This window comes from Ornithodoros turicata, chromosome 3 (genome assembly GCF_037126465.1).
Source record: "Ornithodoros turicata isolate Travis chromosome 3, ASM3712646v1, whole genome shotgun sequence".
In the NCBI taxonomy this organism is placed as follows: Eukaryota; Metazoa; Arthropoda; class Arachnida; order Ixodida; family Argasidae; genus Ornithodoros; species Ornithodoros turicata.
The window spans coordinates 52703165-52721132 of NC_088203.1; the positions used below are offsets into that span (position 1 = coordinate 52703165).

The window sequence follows — 17968 nt, forward strand, 5'->3', positions numbered from 1 at the left end:
CACTGTGAAGCTACTAAGTATTCCATTTCATGACATTATCGCCAGAACTGCGTTAGAGTATAGCCCTTGGCAATGAGACTTTCCACTCATCATCATTCAAATAATGTTGCTGTTGCTTAGCTTGTGGTGATTTCGCATGGTTGAACAGCCAGTACATACACTTGATGAAGGGAAGTGCCTCAGGACAAGAGCCGCCGATATTTCGAACACAGACCCATTTTGGCTTAGATGCCTAGCACTCTGATTAAACATAAAAAAATGCCTATAATATCCCAAAAGCGGTGGCAAAACTCCATTGTCCAGGCGAAACTGACATTGGTCATGTCGCATGTCCTTTTGAAACCATTGACGCTCGAAAGGAGCGAGTACTGTATAAGTAGTAATTTTCGCGAGGACCTATTTTTCGCGAAATTTGCTAACGCCTTTTTTTCGCGAATTTAAAATCCTGCGAAATATTCGAAGTAATGACAGAAAAATACGAGAAAGAAATAAGGCCCTGGACGCTGATACATCTTATGTACGCGGTTTATTACGCTCTTATACTGCACTTTCAATTCTGCAGCTGACTTCAGGACTGTAGATGCGATGTTTACGCTTCTGGTTGTTGTTTTTTTTTATTGCGTGTTACCGCCGCGAAGCAACTGTGGCTATGAGCGGCGCTTCTGGTTGTGCCGATCTGCGACTTCGCGAGAGACATGTTCATTGGCAGCAGAAAAAGTTTGTTTGTCGCCTATCGCATGGAGGACGGCACTCTCAGGCAGTCCATGCACGTGGTGGCTGGTTGAAGAAAGACGCGGCGACGTTGGCTTCAAGTACCGGAGCAAGAACATGGCGGTAATGAGTTGAAAAATACGAAGCTGTCGTTGTGTTCACTGTGTCGATGCGGACACAAGAATGACGGGAGACACGGAAATTCGGCAATGACCCCTCATTGTAGCACTCCGAGTCAGAAGGGCTTAAAAGTGATGAAATGGGTTATTGTCCAGGGTTGTTGTTCTTTTGTTAGTTCAAGGTGGAAAATCCCAAAGACGCCCAGTGCGGGGGCGACACACTGCGGTACCGCGAATTTAAGGTTCCGCGAATAATTGCCTGACCTTGGCTCTTCGCAAATTTGCGAATTATTAAGCCCGCGAATTTAACCACTGATACAGTATCTCAAAGGTGCTGGAATGTAAAATAAGTATTTGAAGAGATTGAAACATTTATTTTACTGAAAAACAAGCTTTCGGACGGAGTCCATCCTTCATCAGATGCGATACATTGAACACTTGGTAGAGATATTTATACTCATGTACATCAGAGAGAGGGGACAACGAAGGTGGTGAGGAGGAAATACACATTCTTATTAGAGAGGACTGAGGGCATCCACAGTTGGTGGTTTTACTTGGCTTTCAGTAAAATAAATGTTTCAATCTCTTTAAATACTTATTTTATTCACTTATGAGTGCTAGACTTCTCCCACTTTTGCCGGTTAGTGCTGGAATGTAAGTTGAGAATTGAACATCAGTTACCCAGTGCGGTCGCTTACTCATTCTTTCTCTCCCTTCCAGCATTCTGTAGACACGTCCCGTAACGGTTTTGTCGGAATCTAGAACATGGAGAGCTATTGCCTCTTATAGTCTTGAAGTGTGCGCGCTCACTGCATCGGGGGCATAATTGATGGAACCGTTAGAACTTGAGGCGCCGCTGCTCTCGAACGACTTGATAAGAACACTGGGTCAAACATGGTCTTGCCATTTGCAGTATATGTTGTGCTGGTCCGTATAGCATATCCCACTTACAGAAACTTTACTTACACTTTGCATCTAGAACAGTCCCCAAAGCTTTCTTATTTTTTGTACAACAAAAATGACACCCGGTAAAATGATGACAAGGGGGCATGACGTACGAATTAAGGTAGATGCAGGACCCATACAATCCCTACAGTTTGGCATCATGAGGAAGCTGTCCTCCTCGCAGGCAGTCAGCGTCATAGGTACACAAGTGAACGTGACACTGTTCAGTGTGAGCAGACTTGATCCCCCATACTTGTTTGCTATTGCGAGCCTTGTGGTAATGTCCAAAACAAAATCTAGCAGGCAAAGCTCAAAAAGTTCGAGGACTAAGAGATTTGCAGATTAGACTAAAGGCCCCAATGCCTGAAACCCATCTTGCACATCACCAGTATGCTTTTTCGTGACAAGTCCTTCTGGGAAGTGACGGGGAACCAGTGACAATGGCTAGGAGCCTTTTGACTACAGTAGGATGGTTAAATTTTGCATTTCTTGCGGCAAAAAGATTAGAAAAACAGCCACAACTCCCATTCATGGCATTGTTTTTGTGGATGGAACTGATTTATTCACTTTGTTTTAGCACCGTCGAAGTTGCAGATGAAAAAATCAACAATTTATAGCGCTTCTAATGCCGTTTTTTTGTGCCAAAGTCAGGTTTTTAGCACCCTTTATACGTGCATAAAACAAAGTTTTTTTCGTGCCTAAACATCCGGGGTCTACCTATCATCCAGACCAACAATACTTGTCTCCTCCAATAGCGTCTCCATAGTCGTCGATTACAGAGCCGCCTTTGGCTATCAACAACGCAACAGTCAGCGCAAATGTCAGCGGAGAGCTGGTCGTTCCACTGCCGTTTTCTTAATAATAATAATAATAATTGGGTGTTTACGTCGCGAGACAACTGAGATCATGAGCGACGCCACAGCGGTCGGTCTGTGGATTGCTTTTGCCCACCTGAGGGTTCTTTAACGTGCGATGAAAGCTCATCACACGGCACCCCGTATTTAACGTCCCTCGCGGAAGACGGCGTGTCTAAGCAACTTGTACCCTGCCACCAAGTTGCTGGCGTCCTCGGCCGGGTTCGAACCCGCGATCGTTTTCTAGTTCACTGCAGTTAGGCCATGAGTAATTTTTTGGCGGGAATATTAGCCATTTTACTGAATATACATCTTTTAAAGCGCACTTTCAAGGAAAGTTTGGGTTTCTAACTTCTAAACATGAAATCAACAGCATTCTGAGCATTGTCTGAATTGCGGAGGCTGATTTAACAAAAACATATCGCTGGTACTGAGTGTAATGTATTCTAATGACCAGCTCACTCGCTTCATCACAATTCTTTCAACATCACTAGCACTGATAAAATACGCAGAGTTCGAGGTAACTCGTTACAAATAACTCGTTACTGTAACTAAGTTCTTTCTTTGGTAACTTGTAACTTAACTCGGTACTTTTGCGCCGTGGTAACTTTCAGAGGAACTCGTTCCTTTTTCAGGTAACATTGCCAAAGTAACTTAAGTTAAGTTCCAAGTTACTTTTAACTCGCTTTTCACTCACGTCCGCATATTTTCTTGCTTTCTCTCCGGTTCCTTCATGGCATTTTTTTTTTTTGCCATAAAACGTGATATTCAATGAATGACAGTATTTTATTCAGGAAGTATGAACCGCTACGATTGAAATGAAGCTGAACCATTGTGCGCCAACAGGGAGTAAGATGCAAAGCGTTCGAATAGACCTCTACCAGAGAAACGTCATCATGACATTGGTATTGGTAGACCGACTGAAACCGAAAGAAATAGGAAGGAGAGGGCTGGGTTCCACGAAGGGGCACTTGTTCGCTGCCTCCTACTGAAAGAAAAGCAGGACCGATGGTCGCGTCCTTTTAAGGGACCATATCATAATCCCGTCAAGACCTTGACTTTCGGGCGCGACCTTCACCTCTAGCTTCGAGCGTAGTTCAATTCTACCAAATTTGTGGCACTGTCGAACACTATGACGTCATTTGTTTACAAACAGGGAGAGGTTTGTTGTTGGACATAAACGAAAACGATCTAAGCGTGTTGCACTCCTCCGCAGCCAACTCAAGGTCTAACTCAACTGCTCACGCGCGCTGCACCTGCGTAATGTTATTTTGTGTCCGAAGTAACTTGGAAGTAACTCGTTCTTTTTTTTAAGTAACTCAGTAACTGCGAGTTATAAATCAGGCTGAAGAACCTCGTTATTAACTTAGTTACATTTTGCACACGGTAACTTAACTTGCAACGAGTTCTTTTTGACGGGTAACTTCTCAATCTATGAAAATACGCAGCAGCTGCCGCATATGTACCATGTGCCGTCCTGGTCCTATCCAGGACCAAAACAAGCATTTTATCAATAATCAAAGTAACTGGAATAAGACATACAAAGAAAAGATTAGCTCTGCCAACATGGTAAGAACTGGAAATAAACCCTTCCCATGATGCAATGTCTTGAACAAGTGCAGAAAGTACAGTACGATAAAGGCCTCCAGGTAGACCTGTTATTTTGCCAAGTGTCCATCAACTTTCCCACAGTATCAAGAAGGTAGCAAATAGGTTCCAGGTGTCAACAGTCCTTTCGGCTCCTAACAAGGTAGGTCACCTTTGTGCTATGGTCAAGAGGGCGGAACGGAGGGATGCGTGTGAGACTGCACATTCTCAGAAATTCGTGCCTAGCTCTTCCGGGGTTGTGTACAGCATTTCTCTCTGGTGTAGTAGAGTATATATTGGGGGAATATGTTTATTAAGACAAAAAGAAAGGAAGGGGGGGGGGGGTAATCTGGCATGCCACTGCGATAGATGTGGTTGTGTTCCTGACTTTCACAGCACAACTGTCATAGGGAGGGCGAGGCACCAAATCACTAGGGAGGTCACTGAAGCCCATCACATACTTTTAACTGCAGAAGGCAAGTGTGTTAGTCAACCATATGTTGCACTGTCGGATAAAGGAGCTGCCTTCTACAGCTAATTACACACCTGTTATCTACTGGGAGCGATATGTCGTTCCGCACGTGTGAGGTCTTGAATGTCGGCACATGTTGCCTGTTACCGGTATGTGTATTTATGCCTCCCTTTTTTCCTCAATACACTTCAGTTGTGAGTGATGCCTGTTCTGTGTGTACCTTATGCCTTGTCTTTCGCATCCCCAAAATATTGCAATATGCATTGCATAATCACTGCTACATATAATTGAGCTGTACAGAAAGCAGCATTCAAATGCTCTGCAATTATGCACAAAGTGGACTGAGACAGCAATGTCGTCATAGACACACTGAAGACATACAGCATCATGAACATGCAACGGCAACGGGAGCACATATGCGAAAGGATCGACAGAGACTGTTACTCGTGTACAACTAATCACAAGAGCCAAGCACCACCTGCTGCGAGAGCACCTGCTGTTAAGGATCTAGGCTTCTAAGATCTTACGACCACTAGTTTCAGAGTACACACACAGAATCTGGAGTAGGGTGATTCCACCGAAAATCAGCCAAGCATGGAACCTCGACATCGCCGATCTCAGCGTAAAAAAAATATGTGTTACCACATTGCAAATGATGAAAAAAGACCATAAATGAAACTTCCATATTATAACCGTTCTCGAGGGAGAGGAGGAGAAAGAAATGCGGTGTATTGGCGCCTGGTTGTTTCGGCTAACTTTGAGCGCTTCCCAAGTGGCAGCAGTGGGCCGCACGGCAGTTATTTATTTTCTGCTTATCCTCTGACAGGCGGACAATGGATTGACGGCTTCTTACTGTTTTGGCACAAAGAGCCACTATTTGAAAAAATGCCAAACTTGGGTGAGAGCGTTAAAATGGCTTCATTTTAAAGCCTTCTGCTGCGCAGCCTACTTGTCGCACAGACATGTAACACACACCGTTGTGTTCGCCGTTAAAAGCTCTTTCTGTTTGTATCAAAATCATCATCATTTCATCAGCGAATCGCATCCATATTGCCCTGAACACAGAAGCGGTTTCACAAAATTGGCAGGTTTAGCACGCTTCTGACCCAAAAACCCCACCAAAAACATGCCTCGATTTTTTTATATTTTACGCAGAAATCCTTTCCCCGCACACCCACAAAAAATCGTGATTCGTTCGTTATCGTGCTTCACGCGGCGATTTTTTAAATGAACGCAGGGCACGCGCCCTATGGGGTCGCGTGCCGGGAACCCCCCAGCGCTGAATTCGTGCGCGTGCTGACTGAAAGCGGTTGATCTGTAAAATAATTTTAGGAGGCAACGTGAACAATTTCACGTTGCGCTTCGTATTGTTGCCTATATGAACAGGGTCCATGCACAGAGTAAATACGCTGTGCTGTGGTAAAACCGCCTACTTATGAATTGCGCGGAACGTAGCTTCAGAAAGGCCGCAACTACTCAGGAAGCCGCATTCAAGCACAGTCAACCATGTTCCTATGCGTCGCCATGACCACTGTTAATCTCACTTGTGTCTCCGAAAAAGCCTTTGGACACTTCCTGGGTGACCTTGCACTTCGACAGCAGTCGACGTCAAGGCTGTGGGAACGTGCACCCGTCCTTCAACCCACGCCTTTGGATCCCCTATCACGTGTTCACATGACCGAAATGACAATTTTGACTCAAAAAGTGTATGTGTACTTCCAATTCATTCCCCCTTACCTGCACCGCTCGGACAACAGCACAACCTCGTCACCTACGCTCCGCGTCTTTAGGTTCAATCTGTGTGTGGGAGTTGTTTTCATCGCCTGTGATGTCGTGATTCGTCGTACCTTCTTCTGAAAAGAATGAGTTCGGTGCACAGTAGTGAACATGTTTATTGTACAGACTATTGCTGTCGATACAAGAAGAAAGTTCTACGTACAAAGGACTTCCGATATGTGTCTAGCATCGGTATAAAAGCCCTGAAATCTGCTCTTGGTGCCGAGAGGACAGCGAATGCACGCGAATCGAACATGATCTGCAGGAACTGTTTTGTTCACCTAAAGACTTTGATGCAATCAGAGGAAGTGACAACATCAGTGTCGTGTGGAAGCAACGGCGATGATGTGCCTTTCACAACGCCCGACGAAACTATTGGAGAAATTAACGAGCTCATACAAAGACAAGGGATCGACGTGACACCAGTGAGGAAACGTAAAAAGCCTTCAACGCCGTATCTGAAGAAAAAGCAGATGGAAATCAGTGAACCACTTAACGTGAAGACGCGCCGACAGATCGAGAGGGCTTTTGACGTTTCGCTTCCTGGGACGTCAAGTTCCAGCAATAGGCTGAGTGAGGAGCTGCTTCAGAACAGCAGAACAGCCTACGAAGAAAGCAAGTCACAGCAAGTACGCTGCCAGATTCTCACCCTGCTTCCTTCCTTCATGTCAGAGCGGGACATACAGCAAGTCATTCCAGAAGCAATGCGGTATATGATTCGCAAGTCGAAGAGACTGGTTGCAGAGAAGCATGTGTGGGTAACACCTGACCCCTACAAAAGAGGTCACCTGAAGGAAGAGGACTTGCTACCAGCGATGAGCTTCTACACCGTGGATGAGCTAGACTGCTCCGTCCAGAGCCCAAGAGCAAGAGACGTCGTACAAGTAAAGGAAGGGGGACAGAAGACGACTAAGGCAAAACGTTATATCACCTGTTCTATCCGCGAAGCGTACAGGAAATTTAAAACGAAATATCCTGATGTGAAGCTCAGGCTAAGCAAGTTCTACTAAGATATAGAGAACTCTATGTGACTACACAAACACACACACGCATCACAGGTCAGCAAAGGAAAGCAAGGAAGTGCAATGTTATCTGCGACTAGTACTTATTGACAAAACAAAGAAATTCAAAATGACAATTGATCAACCTAGGAAGAACTATAAGACAACAAACACATTAAGAATAAATGCTCCGCGTGAGTAGCACAACACGGTAACACTGCTTAAAATCCTTCATTTAGCCAAGCAAATTGAAGGATGGCTGAATGCTGGAGGTTTCCACAGTGAAGACATTCAAGGGTCCCACTCAGGTACAGGAGAAAGGGAGAGACATTGGCCAAAGAGTTTCCAATGTTTAAAGTGAGGTAGACATTCTGTTCCACAAGTAGTATGCCTCAGTTAAATCATGACCTGTTCTAGTGTGTAGTGCTTTGGAATTGCACTACCTGGACCAACCACATCACATACCTTTTTTTTTTAAATGGTCAGTCCTGAATTGTTACTTTGTATGATGGTCCAGAAATAAAAGAGCCCAAAAAGAAGCTAGAAGAAGTGTGCACAAACTACAAATAACCGTGCAAAAGATTTGGCAGGCTTGAGGACTGGTGTTGTTCAATGTTTGTGTTTGTATATTGGGGAAGAAACCAGTGAAAATGCTCACAAAATCTGAAAAGAATTCGTTTGGTGTATATTTCTAGATCTAGCACAAAAAAATATGTACTGGCAGACATCAGGGTACACTATTTCATATCATACCCTTTCATACCCTTCGAAAAACTTTACATGTTGTAACACTGTAGTTCAAGGACAGTGCGTTCTTTGAGTAGTGTGTAGCGTGCTTCGAGCCAAATGTACGTCCTTCCTTGCCTGCACAAGTTACACTTGCAGAGTCTTTTTTTGTGTTTCTCCGAAGTGCCACTATTTGCAGCTGCATCTTACATCATGTAAAGCACAATTGTGGATTAACTGCCTTCACAAGCTTCAATGTCGTATCGCCGGAAAAAGCTTGCCACCCGTAACTTGCAATACACAGGTGAATCTTTCCCTAGTAGAATCAATAAATGTTAATCATGATATGGCTTTTTAAAAATGTTGTATGACTTTCGAGCAAGCTGCTGATATGCCAGGTCTCATGAGTGGGAAGAATGAAAAGGCAGAAATAAGTACCAGCAGAAGCTCAAGGACCTTGGTTCATATGCTGTTGCCCTCTTCATTTCCACAGGTGTAGTACTGCTTTGTGAAGTTTTGCGGAAGCATGCTCACGTAGGGTGTCTCAGGCATTAGCTAGATGGATGAGTGAAATATCATGGTGGGTGAGTTTTTCACCTCTCCATCTTCCTTCTTCTTTTTGCATGTCTTGCATGTCAGCACACTAAAATGAAAAGCATATCTTGTCACTTTTCTTCTGCACTCTAATGCTGGACACAAACAGGTTTCATTTACATTTATCTGTAAAAACTGTGAGGGTATACAAAATATTTTGCTATAACAAAGGGCTTTTTTAATTCTTTGGGGGAACACTGAAATGAATGAACTGATGGAGCTGCACGTTCTGCTGATAAAACTCTTTTTGGTGCTACTTTACAGACCCTAAGGTCAGTCCTGAGGAAAAGCATTAACACAAGATGGCAGCAACTGGGGGCAGGTTTGGGGGAGGGGGGCCCTGATATCCTGTCTCCTCCCCTCAATTTCTGTTGTTACATAGAGTTTCAATTGACCTTAGTTGTGCAATAGCATGCTGTGCAAGGCAGGACCACCCCTGAGAAAAATCCTGGACCTGCCTCTAGCAGCAATGTTCATACAGACAAAACTATAATACAGTGTGATGTTAACATTCCCTTGAGTTTGAGGTAAAACACAGGAAGAGATGACAATACGATAGACTCACAAACCAGCAACGAAGCTTAAGATGATGAATTAAAGTAGCACAGAAGTCATTTTTAACATCCTGTTTTCTTTCTATAAAACTGTTAAGTAAGCCAATAAAATGTACCATGAGAAGTAACTCACACCAGAGTCATAATTATCGCAGAAACTGAACTTAAGGCGGACTCATGCGGTCTAGTTAACGTTCGCTTCTGGAAATAGGTTGGCTGCACCATCCCAAAATTGTTTCCTTCGCTTTGCTTTCCTCCCGCATTTTAAGGAACTAATGTAATCGACGCCAGCGTGCAGAACATGATAGCAAACGAATAAGCCTTTATTTTCATTCGTAGGGATCTGGGAGACAGCAGTAAGCTTAGTTAAGGCGGAGATTTCGGCAAGTTGGTACATAACTAGGTTGAAAACACCTAGTTTCTACCTAGCAGTAAGCTTGTCGAATTCGTGATTGCAATCAATTCCCCAACTGCTGCTGTAGGAAATGACATCATTTTGGCCTAAATATCGCGGGCGGGCGGGCCGACAGAAGCCATTTTGTTGCATCTCCCATAGAATCCCATGTATTGAAAATTTGACAAACTTTAATTCGCCAAAAATCACTGGATCGCATCATGCCTTCAAAAATGTGTCATCCCCTAGATAAACTCGAGGGAAACACGCCTCTACCTGTTTCGCATAGAAATTTAGCGAGGTTTACAAGAACCCTGCGAACAAAAATTCTCCATATGCTTCTTAAGAAGTGAGTCCGCCTTAAAGTACGCCATACAAAGCGACCAAAGCACAACGGTGGTGGAGAGTAGTACCACCCTGTGATCTGCCTGTGATCTCACGCTGACGCTACAGGGTCCACGGCTGCTGATTGGTTCAGAGAAATGGTGTCTGCTATTTAGCTGTCGTCTGCTACTCGGCTGTTCGGGGCTCTGAAAAAGCACGGTTCCTGGCGCAGTCGTGATTCGGCCACTCCTTTTTTCCCCAATTCTCACGGGGAACTTGCAAAACTGGTTTATGGCGGCAAAGGGAAAGGGCGCTGACCTTCTCTGATCAGCAAACCGGAACGTGTGGACCCTGTAACGTAATTGGTGACGTGGTATCATGCTTCTCCTTCTCATTACACCCGGAGTGGCGAGTTAAGGGTGAACGTGCGGAGCTATGCTCATGTGAGTTTTTTTTCTGGGAAATAAATTGCACAAATCAGAACCTTTCGCACTACTCTGTAAACTGACACACACGCATTCATGTGACGTCTTAATCTGATATTTTTTGGACGACCCTGTGTACTCCTTTAGGCTATGCAATAAATAGTAATAATAATAATGCAATAAACAATGTACTGAACACATTGGTTCCTCTGTCACACCTGAGCTCAGCGAGATTGACCTTTATGTACTTCACTGATCACTGTTGTCCTTTTCGAAGTCATCTCAAGGCATAACCTCTTGTTGGACATTACGTAGATGGGTCGTTCCACATGAAGTGATACAATTGCGTTGCTCGAACACCACGAACCTTGTTAATTTTTTTTTACTGGTTGACACCGCGTACGTGCCAACCGAACGAACTCAAATTTCAGGACTGCTCCGCAGCACAACCAGGGAGGGGGGCACGCATTAACTTTGTGTACTCGAAATAGCATTGCCACTGTATTGCGATTCCTCTACATCATGAGCAGCCACTATCGGGTGGAGCTGCGATGCAGTATCGTGGGTTCCGTCAACCATAACTGCGAAGACGCTTCTTTTCCGGACATTGCATTTTGTGCAGCCGCAGCCATTCCACTGACGATGGCCATGGTCCTCGTGCGTCCACACGTGCAGCACTTCACTTCGTCACCTTTTGGTAACACCTTCCGTAACAGCTGTCACACGTGGTCGCTTACATTTCGCAGCTGGCCGTTCTCAATGAGAAAACCCATGAAAAGCACCTGGTACGTATGAGGAATTCGTGAAGGTAATTCTGTTTGGAGAGTGCCATCAGAGCAGACGAAACTACTGTACAAGACTAGGCTGACGACAGGACGATAGCATCTTCTCGAGAAACACGGATACAGTGAAACACGCTATCTACCACCGCCTTCAGCCATGGATGGTCATGCCGCGAAACACATGCTCTTCAGGAAAACGTTTTGCGGAAAATGGAAGAAGAAAAGCATGAGGCCTCAATTTTCCGGGAGATTGGAGGGTGCATCCGGACAAGTGGGAGATGGAACAAAATTTGGGAGTCTCCTGGATAATCCAAAAGAGTTGGCAGGTATGACACCATAGAGAAACCATTGCCCACAAAATATTTTTGCTGAATTTGAACGCATTTTCACGTTAGGTGCCGCTAAACACCTCAAGTTACCATGAAAGTGAGGTGCCTTTAAAGGAGCAGTCTAGAGGCACACAACCTTGTCTCTGTTTTTGGTCAGTATGGAATTCTAGGCGGCCGAAAACAGTTTTCTCACAGTTAGTCCAACCGTAGCAAAATTGGGACGCCTGCAATAGCCCCCCCGAACCTCTCCATGCGCGAAACACCCTCCTTCGCCTTCAGGATAGCCACGTGATGAGAGCCGCCACGTGCATCACTGTGTGACGCAAGTGGTAGGGACGCTCCTCATTGGATCTGGTATCACATGATTGAGGTGAGCAACACCGCGCAGGCCGGAGCGTCTGCTACCGCTTCGGAGACGCCAGGCGTCCTTCGGCTGCGTGATGTTCGAAACGGAGGACTTGAAGGCTGTCAACGACACGACCTCGATTTTTTGGGACCACTGACACCACGGGAAGAACGAGTGGTGCAGCAATAAATTAACTGTGTGCTGTACAGCGATACCCCAGTGCTTCCCGACAGTGCGCAGCTTCTCTGACAGTTCTCACCGCACAGTTGATTCAGTGGCTAACAGGTGGTGCCACAATACCGACGTCATCGCTTGCTTTCTGCTACTGTGAGTTCCGAGATTGCACAGAAGCCACGAATATATTACTCTTACTATTGCAACCTTATTTTGTCAGGGTGCATATATGCTTCGTTTTTTTTTAGAAAACGTGATATAAATCATATATGGAATAGAAGTCAACAAGAAACAGCTCGCAATGTTCGTAACGGACGGTTTTTCCTACCAGCGAATGAGGGGGTTCTCTACCAGAAACGTCACACTAGAGTGGGTGATTTGAGAGAGTGGGTAGGCGATTTTGCAAATTAATTGTGCCGCGGTGAAACAACTTTGGACAAAAATATTTTGTGGGAATGCTTTTCACATAGTGCGTTACAAGATGACAGCAATTTTTGGCCATGTTAGATACCACTTTAATGCTCCTTTAAAGGCTTCTCCTGAGAAAACTGCTAAAGATATTTAGGTCTGTAAACATCAGCGGGCTATAAAGAATCACTCTTTCATTCTGTATGAAGAAACATGTTCATGTGCCTTTCATGCCATATGATAGGTCTAGAATTCCACTTGTTCACAGTATGTTTCCTTCTTTTCTTATCTGAGTCACTTGCCTATACATATGGACTTAAAATTTGGAGACGTGGAGCTGGTCACTTGGTGAAGACGTGAAAACAAAGTAATTTCCCAGGGTGAAGAAAGCATTGAGAATTATGCAGAATTTCAGAAATTACCTATATTGCTAGCCAAACAAATCTAAGTGGCCAACACAATACGAGCATTCTGTTAACCCTGAAATGATGGTGAATGTGTCCGCTTGAAAAAATTTTTTAATTGGGAGGTCCTTTTTTGTGATTTTTAGGAATGATTTTGTTAACTTTGTTTTCAAATTTCATTTAAGTCATCACTTTTCCATTCCACATGCTGACTTGTGGCACCCGTAGCATGACAATACAGTCAACCCTCGATTTATGAACACCCTCGGTTACCCGAAAAGTCGTTCATAAATCGAAAATTCCTTTAAGTGAGTTCTATCGAGCAAACGGAACAGTATTTCCGAGTTGGTATTGTGTTTATAGTGCAATATATTATGTAATTTTGCTTTCGACCATGCCTTCTGCTATATCAATCTCACAAAGCACAGATGTTAGCGCATTCACACTCTGTTTAATATGCAATACCAAATAGTTTAATTTTGCTTTGGACGATGCTTTCCGCTGTGTCAATCTTGGAAAGAGGAGATGTCAGCACATTTGCGCTCAACTGGTCTCGGATTTCCTCTGGGGTTTTTAACCTATGTTTATTAATCTTCGGGTGACAGCGGACACATTATTCATGAATTGAGGTCAGGAACACTTCTGCAAAAACCCGTTTGTTGTTGAACCGAGGGTGCAATACCTGGAAAATGTTTTGTCTGTTCAGGAGTCATTCATAAGACCACGAATAATCCCTTTGAATGTTTTTGTTGGCCTCGGAACGATCCGTTCATAAATTGAGGGCAAAAACGCTGGGTAATTCCTAGTTGGTTCCCAGAAATTCCATTCATTATTCGAATATCGAGGTTCATTAAACGAGGGAAAAATGCATGTAAAAAGTTTGGTTCCCCGTGCTAGTGTTCATAAAACGAGGGAATTCATAAATCGAAGGTTCATAAATCGAGGGTTGACTGTACTTAACAAATCAATATTACCGTAATTTCACGCGTATTAGCCGCGGCTTATGCGTGATTTTTTTTCTCACGGGCGCTCTGCAGCTTATCCACCGGTGCGGCTTATCTGATGACTATTTGTTCCTGGTATTTTTCCCATACGCCGGTTTTAACGAAAGGGCCGACAGTGTCTCTGGAACAGCACTGCCCTGATGCACGAACAGTGCGTAACAGGGAGGGGTCCACATTCGAGTAGACTGATCTTCCTGGTGCATTCCCCCAAGCAGCTTTAACGATAGTGGTGACGGTGATTCACGTCTTCTGGAAGACCGCTGACCCATCAATCCATGAAAAACTCCCAACAAGGGCACAATCCGATCTTGGTAGAACTCTAGAGCTGACCTCATTTGCTGTACACTATGCCGGCCCTGTAGTATGGACCACAAGGCCTTCCCTATGGTCTCCTTTGTCTCACAAATCAGTCGTCTCGGATTGCCCGCGGCTTATCTGCGAGTGCGGCTTATCTGCCAGAAAATTTTCAAAACGTTCCTAAGAACGCGTCCTGCGGCTTATCTGCGGTGCGGCTTATACACGTGAAATTACGGTACATCTCATACATCCTGTTGAAGGTGCCCCGGTGACTTCCTGGAGGTCAATTTCAGTACGAATAGATGCAGTGTAGATACTTGCAGCATAATCCGGTTAGTACTGCATCCGGACTCATCCTCATATCAAGAAGCTGCATTATATTTAGGGTTCCGGGTTTTCGAAGTTTATTCCTGGCCATTACAAGAGGATGTTTTTCAGATTTTACTGTTTTTTCAAAAAACTAAGTTTTTCGGAGTGTATGATTTACATGTCAGTTAATATCCGAAATTCGGAGAAAACTTTACGACGCACACACAGTTGTGCAGCAAAAAACGCAGTTCTCACATTCATTGCTTCAACACTGAAGAGACACAAGCTTAACAATACATTTTGTGCGACGCACACTGAGGTATTCCGCAATTCCAAATGCACCCTTTCCGTGTGCAGTGCTCACCCTGCACGGGACCATGTGAACTCTGCGAAATCAGGGTACTGCTTGATGTAGTCGCAGGGCAGCTTTCGCTTGTGTCTCATCTTGTTGCCAGCACTGCAACTAGTTGCCCTTTCCAAAAGACCACTCCGTATGACCTTGGTTCGATGCTTGTTTTAGTGCTTAGGTTACGTGTAGGACAAGGAATTCTGAAAACAGGCTGGGGAAAACTCCAGGCGGTCAACCCTCAAGTGGTCGAGATGAATGCCGAAGCGCTGAACAAAATGCTAGGTGGGAAACCATTATTATGTTGCTGTGGGGCCGGTATACAAAGTCAGAAGAAAGCCAGGACACAAAAGGAGGTCAAAAATAATAACCCGGTTATCAAGGAAAACATCTGCCAAGCGGAGTTATTCAGATTAATCCAAATTGCTTAACATTTTACCGGAGTACATTTTTCGGATAAATCCGAAAAACCCGGATCCCTAGTTATATTTTCCATTGTGCTGTGCCACAATAGAAAAAAAAACCAAGAAAGAGCTTCATAAACTATGCTTTCACAAAGATGATTTTGGGGTTCCAGCGACATGGAACTTCCTCAGGACCTCGCACAGAAAACGGCTGTGTGACTGGATTGGAGGCACAGTGAAGCGACTTACGGCAAAGACTAGCCTTCGGAGACCATTCTAACAGTAAACTTTACCTGACAGCATGGCGTAGATGCAGGTCAGCTGGTGGACAAACTTTATAGTGCAAAAGCCTGAGTACAAACAAATCAATATGTTGAACTTGACAAAATGTGGAGGACACTTCTGTATTTCTTTCAACATAGTGATCTAAAATCATTAGCGAGTGACATTAATAAGCATCTATCAAATTTAAATATGACCTGGTTAAATCTTAAGCCAATTTCCTTGAATGTAAACAAAATTGCATATACTGTCTTCACAGCAATCAATAAACCAAACCCGAGGACGACATCCATGTTAATTTCAAATAACAACGAGTAATAGAAGCACACAATGTACAGGGTGGGTGCTATAAAAGGTTAGTTACGTTTTCGTGCGTGATGCTTTACCTACCTGACAGACAGATTTTCGCTGCCACCCAATGAATAATTTATTTGAAAGAAGCCTACGAAAAAATTGTGGTTACCAGCAACTGTGTAACAAAATAAATACAGCCACACAAACTTTCGTCTTCATGTATTTCCTATGCACTATACTGACGGATGGAGGCGAAAGTTTGCATGGTCGTATTTATTTTGTTACACAGTGCTTGGTAACCACAACTTTTTCGTAGGTTTCTCTGGCATAAATGCTTTACTCTGAGGCATAGGAAGTTTGTGCGTCAAGGAGGTATCGCGTTAAGGAGATATCACGTCTTGCACGAAAATGTGACTGACCTTTTAGTGCACCCACCATTACATTCTTAGGAGTTTGGTTTAACAAACATCAGATCTATCAAGGCCCACTGGTAATGTTATTTAGAAAATCTCGCTTCATGCAATCAGTTAAACTGAGACTTTATGTTCTCTGAACTGAGACTATGTTCTGCAATCGTATATAGCGGACCACAAGTAAAACTTTCTCTCGAAACTTCAGGTCACTCAAACGTATAAAAACATGCACATTACGGTGACACAGTTAACAGTTGTTTTTGCGCCACTAAAACTCAGTGACAAAGTTCGAGCAGCGTTATATGTATGTAACACACTTCACAAAGGCCCGTTTTTCGCTTAAAGCAGATCCTCACAATCGTTATAAAATCTGATATCCAAACACGACGGGTTCGCGACACACGAGAACTGTTATTCGCTTGCCCAAAGAAAACATTCCAACAGAAATCACGTAACACCGTGATTTGTTAGCCAAATGTTCCCCCGTTTCCGTTCCACATTGAGCCAAGATGAATAAGATTGCACGCAACGGCGTAAGTTATCAGTATCACACCACCTTATTTTAGACCAACAACCAAACATATTTCTTGGAAAAGCTTTGTGTACACGAATCTCACCATAGCAGTGACAAATGTCGCATCACAATCTAAGGAAAAGTTGTCACAGCTTCATGGACACTCAAATTACCCAAAAACGAAACAAGAAAGGGTGGCTCACGATTTCATCACAATATTGTAAAAAATATGACATACTGTACCTTTTACACAGCACTTCAGCAAACAAAACTTCGCGCACATACACACAAACGCCATGCCGTTGGCAATGAGGCACTGAGCTGACACCGGTTTGGATTGGATAACAGATCGTAATCCAAGCAATCAAAGTCACGCCCAAAGGACCTCTAAGACACCGGTTTTGGTTTTGGTATCTCCGAACCAATGAATACGGTGTTGTTTCCTTCCGTTTTTGCGCAAAGCGAAAGTGTTCCGGTTAATCTCGGGATCAAAATTTTTGCACCTCCGTGTGAAACAGAAAATGGAACTCAATGGACAATTGAACATAAAGGTAGGATGCAAGCAAGCTGATGAAGCAATTCGCTGCGAGATCGACCTATAGGGGGCGAAACTGTCACCCTTCTAGCGCCTTCTAGTGTGGATAACACGTGGGCCTATGTTCGGAATTGATAGTTCTTTTCCGTGATTCTAGTATATATTCACCGGAAGATCACTGGCACGATACTCTCCGCTTCTATGCTCCACCTACTGCTGTAAACGCTGAATAAACGTGTAAAAGCAGACGACGCGTCCACACAATGTAGTTCACTGATTCTCCGCAGCGCGCCGACACTGCTCGATCTCGGAGCGATATTCGCTCCGACAAGTTTTACTGCGCCAGCTGTTAGTGCCTCGTCTTCCGAGATCGCGCGTTGGCGACGTTTGTAGAAGGAAATGCGAAAAACGACGACAACGAGGACGATGAGGACAATGGTTGAGTTAAAGGTCAGATATGCCGATTTTGAAGTGCCGCAGAACTGAGCGATACTCGCGCTGTGTGTTCATTACCAAACACTGAATATGCGTGCGAAATATCTTGCTCCAACTGTTCGTAGTTTTTAGGAACCTTTTTTTTAATTTTCCCGCCCACTCGTAAGACTGTCGGCAAACCCTGCGCGCAGGCGCACTGACGTCACTGAT

At 44.1% G+C, this 17968-nt stretch overlaps 1 long non-coding RNA gene across 3 annotated transcripts in view; it reads right to left on the reverse strand.

Annotated features, from left to right (window-relative positions):
• The window catches only part of LOC135387076 (uncharacterized), a 29487-nt gene extending 12313 nt beyond the window's left edge, over positions 1-17174 (reverse strand). Inside the window, exons 1-4 of one of the 3 annotated variants that reach the window (XR_010420836.1) lie at positions 17032-17174; positions 15579-15635; positions 8630-8834; positions 8130-8507 (exon numbers count right to left, since the gene is read on the reverse strand). This is a non-coding gene — a long non-coding RNA (uncharacterized LOC135387076). Of the gene's footprint in view, positions 1-8129; positions 8508-8629; positions 8835-15578; positions 15636-17031 lie in introns of those variants that run through there. The other 2 variants (XR_010420835.1, XR_010420837.1) reach the window with 2 other exon arrangements.
• Positions 17175-17968: the final 794 nt, after the last annotated feature.